The sequence below is a fragment of the Lactuca saligna genome, chromosome 5 (genome assembly GCF_052625555.1).
Source record: "Lactuca saligna cultivar CGN05327 chromosome 5, ASM5262555v1, whole genome shotgun sequence".
Lineage (NCBI taxonomy): Eukaryota > Viridiplantae > Streptophyta > Magnoliopsida > Asterales > Asteraceae > Lactuca > Lactuca saligna.
In genome coordinates this window covers 21,696,383-21,703,714 of record NC_136421.1, presented here as the reverse complement: position 1 = coordinate 21,703,714, position 7,332 = coordinate 21,696,383, and positions in this window count along the sequence as shown.

Here is a 7,332-nt window from a genome sequence, read left to right as displayed (position 1 = left end):
TGAATGAATAATATTTAATATGAATGTTTTAGTTTCAGTTCATAATGATAAACTAGCAAGGAAACACATTCAAATATTAGAACTTATGATTATACACTTTGCTCAACATAATACAAAGTGTTATGATATTTACATGCTGTTGGCAAAATTTAGCAATTCTGCCCTGTTTTGGAAAAATCATAGAAAAATCATACGAAGTCGAAAACTAGATCCGTAATTTCTGAGAGTTCAAAAAATGTGTCTAGTTTGCTCATAATTTTTATCACAATTTATAATGACCTCTAACTTGGGTGAATAAGTCCATAATCACAGACTGGTCCGGATTGTTGTTTGAAATGATAGGCAGTTTTGTAAAAATCACCATAAATTGTAGAAAAATCGTATGGAGATGTGCAAGTAGCCATTTTAAAGCTAAAAACTTGAACTATTTGCACCTTGTACAGTTTTGAAAAAAAAAGTGTTTAAGATGCCCAAAACAGTCTGTGAATGGGGTTGAACTTTTCTGATGAAGTCTGTTAGAAAAATTTAGATATGTTCTTAGTGTTTTAACTTGTATTCCCCCCCTGAAAACTTGAGAAAACATGAAAATGTAGGGGTATGAACTCACCTTAAGTGATTCCAGTAGGTAAGTGTTGAAGAAGGAAAGTGTTCAACCCAAGAACACTTGAAGAATCACTTGAAGATTCGAAGATCTAACACAATTATGAGAGAGTTTGTCTAAGATATCCATGATTTGAGTGGAAATAAATGAGATAATCATAAAGAGAATGGATTATGCTTACCAAATGTGGAGGAAAAACTCAAGATCAGCCCTTGAATCTCGAATTTCTAGAGAGAGAAAGTGAGAGAGGAAAGAGTTTGATCTTCTTGTGAAATGAGAGCAAATGAGAGAAGTGAGGAGAGAGGATGAATAATCAGCCCTCAAAAACGTGGGAAGAGGGATAATTGAGTGGAAAAGACATTGATGTGACCTAGGTAAGGTGGAGAGGTGTGGTTAGTCAAAGAGTGGGTGTGGGGTGGTTGCTTGTGACTTTGGATAAGGCAAAGTCAACACTCCACCTTTAATAATTCATCAATTTGATTTTTTTTATTTAAATAATGATTTTCATCAAAATATGTTTAAATTATGAATATTTAGAGTTTATAATGTTAAAATATAATTTCTGGAGAAAATCCCGCTTTAAAATCATGAAAAACGGGCTTAAAATGTCAAAAATATCAAAAATGGGCTAAAAGTGGCAATTATGCGAAATCTGGCCGAGTCTCGGCCTTCTGGTGCTGAACCGAGAGAGAGGGAGGCAGAAACCGAGAGAAGAAGAAGAGAGAAGGAAGGAGCCGAGAGGGGAGAAGGGAGAGGGTAGGAACCGAGAGGTGGAAGGGGACAGAGAGGCGCGCGAACAGAGAGCGAGTTAGCGAATAGAGAGGCGGAGGCGGACCGAGAGGCAGAATAGCAGACAGAGAGTGGGACGGACCGAGAGGCACCGAGAGGGACCAACCGCTCGGTTGTGAACAGTACTCTCGGTTCCGGTTCTTGCTTCTTGGGCTCGGTCTCGGTTCGGTTCAGCATCAGGAGGGTTCGGCTCTACTTTCGGTTTCGGGTACTTGCTTCTTGCTCTCGGTTTCGGTTCTCTTGGCCACCAGAGGCTCGGTCTCTGGTCTCTTGGCCACCAGAGGCTCGGTCTCTGGTCCTAAGAAGCCTCTCATTCCGGTTTCGGTTCCTAAAGCCTATTTTTCTCGTTTTCGCCCCGTTTTAAGCCGTTTTTGACCCGGTTAAGGGCCGGAATGACCCGAATGATTCCAAAAAGTTACGGGAAACTTTCGAGAGAGATTTGGGAGAGATTTCTTACACTTGGAGAGATTTGGGAGAGATTTGACATTCTTGGAGAGATTTCTCATACAAAGAGATATTTGAGAGAGATTTCACATACTTAGAGGGATTTGGGAGAGATTTGACATTCTTGGAGAGATTTCTCATACAGAGAGATATTTGGGAGAGATTTCACATACGTGGAGAGATTTGGGAGAGATTTGACATTCTTGGAGAGATTTCTCATACAAAGAGATATTTGAGAGAGATTTCACATACTTAGAGGGATTTGGGAGAGATTTGACATTCTTGGAGAGATTTCTCATACAAAGAGATATTTGAGAGAGATTTCACATACTTAGAGGGATTTGGGAGAGATTTGACATAGTCAGAGATAGAGTGAAAACGATTGAGAGGGGATCCATGTGTGACAAATGTGAGTGTCCGGCATCGCAATGCATGGTTCGTAAACCCTGTTAAGCCTTGTTTAAGGATCATACACACTCCCGATGAGTATGCATCATTGTTTTATCAGTTTGGCTCGCCACGTAGTACAGTTTTTAGGTTAAAGAGATCTAGTTGTACGTACTTTTCGATTCATGTTTTCTTATTAGAGTAGCGACTTGTTTAGTAAATACTGAGCGTAAGTCCAAGCACACACGGGTTAGTGGAGCTGACCGGTTTGACTTGTTGACTTTATTTGACTTTGAATTGACCAGAATATGACGGTTGTCACATCATCCCCCCGTTAAAGGGAATTTCGTCCCGAAATTTGCACTTCGAATGGGGATCCAGGAATTTAGAGGAAAGATGGGGATGACTTTTCGTAGTACAAGAATTTGATTATGGCGAGGAATAACTCGCCCGATGTCACATGATTACTACTATGCATGCTTTAATCGATGCTAGATTTATCATATAAAGAATTTCGGGATTTAATAAAGAATTTCGGGATTTAAATGTCGATGTTAGAAACACGTACTGATATTTGCGGGCAGTTCCGGAGTGGTTTCTCCCTCGGTGATTGCAAACACCCTCCTGCCACCACCAACATCTCTTGTCCTTGGGCATTCCCTTTTAAAGTGTCCCGTTTCTCCACACTCGTAACAGGTTGGGCTTGCTCCAGAGCCGGGTACCTGGTTGATGGGTCGTGCTGGTGCCTTATAGAAACGAGCAGTGTGCCCCTCTCTGTCGCAGTTTTTGCAATGCAACTTTCGGCAAGCCCCAGTGTGATGGAAGTTACACTTGTTGCATTTTGGAAGTGTTCCTGCGTATGGTTTCATGGGAGTTGGTGTGGTGAGGGTTGTGGCAGCATGAACAGCAAGGATCTGTTGCTTCTTAGCGAGGCCTTGGGTTGATTGGTCTTTCTTGTTGTCCCAAAAATTTCTTTCGTTGTTCCCTCCTCTTGCTTGGGTAAGGGTGGTTGCCATAGTGTCATGGTGGGCATGATGGTCAATGAGTTGTTGTGCTAACTCCTTGGCGCTGTCGAAGGTAGTTGGTCTTGAGGCGAGCATGCTATCTTGAATTTCGGGGGACAATCCCCAGAGGTAACGCTCCAACTTTTTGTCTTCCGGGGTGACCATAGCGGGACAAAGGAGTGCTAGATCACAAAATCGGTTGGTGTAAGTTGTAAGGTCGGAGCCTGCCATTCGGAGATTCCATAGTTCTTGCTCCAGTTTTTGCAAGCACTCTACCCAAGGAGGCGTCGGGCCTTGAAATCCGGTCAAGGGTTGGGATTCGGAACAAGACATCGGGGTTAAGTTCTCCACTTCAGGGTCGGAGTCAGAACCATCAGCATAGCCTTCAGCTTGGTGACCATCTACAGGGGTTGGGTAATCATTCTCTGGCTCCTCTCCGAGCCATTTGGTATTGTAGTGGTTAGGGTAGTACGGGTCGTCGTGTGGGTGGAATCCAGCCATGATATCTTCGCGAGAAATGGGGATATAAGAAATGATTAAGCAAACGTACTAATTTGCTAATTATACGAGGATCTTTATCAGGTACTTCAACAAATTGTTTAGTGCATACTAATTATATGTATTCGGGACAGGATAGACCTTCGAATAAGCGACCCTAACTCTAAATCCCCAATCCAACGAGAACAGGAAGTAGAGCAAAGATCCACAGATTCTAAGTCTATGACGTCCTGGATACATAAAATTTTAATGTATCCACTAAGCAACTATTGACCTATTGATAAAGATCTATTTAGTTCTTGCAGATGTAATTTTTAATAATGCCAAAATACCCCTATGGTATTCCATTGTGGTAGTGTTGGTAAGTTTTTAGACTTGTTGCCACATCACAACCATTCTTGGGCATATGCTAATCACTCCTCGGACCAGCATAGTTGATCAGGCTATGCTATTCCCAAGACTGATCATACATCCCCAGGCTTACCTGTGATATCCAACAATCATTACTTTTGTTTTGTCCTAAAATAATGCTGACCTTAGTATGTATGCATGCATGTATACTTTTAACAAGAGTTATTTATTCTTAAAGGTATAGTGGTTTTGAAATCTTAAAATCAGAGACCTTAGTCCCAATGCATTTATAGTTTGTATATCTTATGTGGTTCGATATACTTAGTTCACTATAAACAATGCTCTGATACCAATCTGTCACACCCCCAAACCAAGGATGGCGGAAACGTCTGGGGGTGGAGGACTTCATGTACAGTATCACAACAACGTGTATAATAGTGCTCAAAGTAAAAACAACCACCATATATATAATTGCAAAAGTTACACCAAAGTATATGTTTACATGTTTCAAAAGCAATTACATTATGATGACAAAATAATTTGTTGACGGTTTAGCGTCCCATCCTCAAAGCGATGAAGTTTTCCTATTTCACTGATTTCCTGAGAATACAAGTAGTTTTAAAGAGTGTCAACACAAAGGTTGGTGAGTTCATAAGAGTTTTGTTTGAAGTAGAAACCGTTTTTCCTTGTAAAATCGATTTAGTTTGATTTCCAGAAAATCCAATATTTTCTTAGTTAAGTATGAATAGAAATAATCCTACATGATGCTGTAATGAACCCTAGAGTAATCCGTAGAGTTCCTCTATAATCGTCCAACATATAAAGTTATATAAGGCTTAACTTAGATAAAACGTTGAATATAGTGGGTCTGCCCTAGGTCCACAACCCAACGAGGAACAGGAGATGAGGCGGGCACCACCAATTCTAGGCCAATCAAGACTAAATTCTTATATGACTCAACATATACGCTCAGCGACTATAGTTGAAGTCTAACAATTTTAGAGGAAGTGTAGTTTTAATATCATAAAAGCTTTGTATAGAGACCCGGCACTTTGTATTTGTACCCCTTTTTGTATAGAGACCCGGTACTTTGTATTTGTACCCCTTTTTGTATAGAGACCCGGTACTTTGTATTTGTACCCCTTTTTGTATAGAGACCCGGTACTTTGTATTTGTACCCATAGAGATAAAAGGTAATTTTAAATCGACATAAAACTCATTTAGGTTTTAAAAATAAAATCCCGTAAACTTATGGATTGTTCCCTATGTGAGCCGTTATAATCATACTATGACTATGTGAACCTGCCACGACGTTCTCAGTGTCGCGAAAAATGAAATGACATTTGTCACCCGTAGACCTGCAGGTCCAACTGTAGCTAGCAGCAAGGTGTGGGGTGTCAATCCCAATATAGATCTATATACAAGTATCACGTTCTCCCTCAAGGAGATTCTGATTATAACTACCAGGAATTATATCCCGCACTCGGACGTACGGGGAGAGAGAGAGAGAGAGAGAAATAGAGAAACTCACAATATAGGATAACAAGTTTACGTGAAATGTGTGTGAATATAAATATTTCTTGTATGAATGTACCCTTCTTGTACGAGTGCGTAGAGTGATGTATCATAAACTATACCTATTATAGTTTATCTAAAATATATGTACTATGTATGAACTCTTTTATGGAAAAGTATTAGTGTTGTGAATTTATTGACTATACTTTTTATAGTTTAATAGCACGTGTTCCAAAATGAATGAATAATATTTAATATGAATGTTTTAGTTTCAGTTCATAATGATAAACTAGCAAGGAAACACATTCAAATATTAGAACTTATGATTATACACTTTGCTCAACATAATACAAAGTGTTATGATATTTACATGCTGTTGGCAAAATTTAGCAATTCTGCCCTGTTTTGGAAAAATCATAGAAAAATCATACGAAGTCGAAAACTAGATCCGTAATTTCTGAGAGTTCAAAAAATGTGTCTAGTTTGCTCATAATTTTTATCACAATTTATAATGACCTCTAACTTGGGTGAATAAGTCCATAATCACAGACTGGTCCGGATTGTTGTTTGAAATGATAGGCAGTTTTGTAAAAATCACCATAAATTGTAGAAAAATCGTATGGAGATGTGCAAGTAGCCATTTTAAAGCTAAAAACTTGAACTATTTGCACCTTGTACAGTTTTGAAAACAAAAGTGTTTAAGATGCCCAAAACAGTCTGTGAATGGGGTTGAACTTTTCTGATGAAGTCTGTTAGAAAAATTTAGATATGTTCTTAGTGTTTTAACTTGTATTACCCCCCTGAAAACTTGAGAAAACATGAAAATGTAGGGGTATGAACTCACCTTAAGTGATTCCAGTAGGTAAGTGTTGAAGAAGGAAAGTGTTCAACCCAAGAACACTTGAAGAATCACTTGAAGATTCGAAGATCTAACACAATTATGAGAGAGTTTGTCTAAGATATCCATGATTTGAGTGGAAATAAATGAGATAATCATAAAGAGAATGGATTATGCTTACCAAATGTGGAGGAAAAACTCAAGATCAGCCCTTGAATCTCGAATTTCTAGAGAGAGAAAGTGAGAGAGGAAAGAGTTTGATCTTCTTGTGAAATGAGAGCAAATGAGAGAAGTGAGGAGAGAGGATGAATAATCAGCCCTCAAAAACGTGGGAAGAGGGATAATTGAGTGGAAAAGACATTGATGTGACCTAGGTAAGGTGGAGAGGTGTGGTTAGTCAAAGAGTGGGTGTGGGGTGGTTGCTTGTGACTTTGGATAAGGCAAAGTCAACACTCCACCTTTAATAATTCATCAATTTGATTTTTTTTTATTTAAATAATGATTTTCATCAAAATATGTTTAAATTATGAATATTTAGAGTTTATAATGTTAAAATATAATTTCTGGAGAAAATCCCGCTTTAAAATCATGAAAAACGGGCTTAAAATGTCAAAAATATCAAAAATGGGCTAAAAGTGGCAATTATGCGAAATCTGGCCGAGTCTCGGCCTTCTGGTGCTGAACCGAGAGAGAGGGAGGCAGAAACCGAGAGAAGAAGAAGAGAGAAGGAAGGAGCCGAGAGGGGAGAAGGGAGAGGGTAGGAACCGAGAGGTGGAAGGGGACAGAGAGGCGCGCGAACAGAGAGCGAGTTAGCGAACAGAGAGGCGGAGGCGGACCGAGAGGCAGAATAGCGGACAGAGAGTGGGACGGACCGAGAGGCACCGAGAGGGACCAACCGCTCGGTT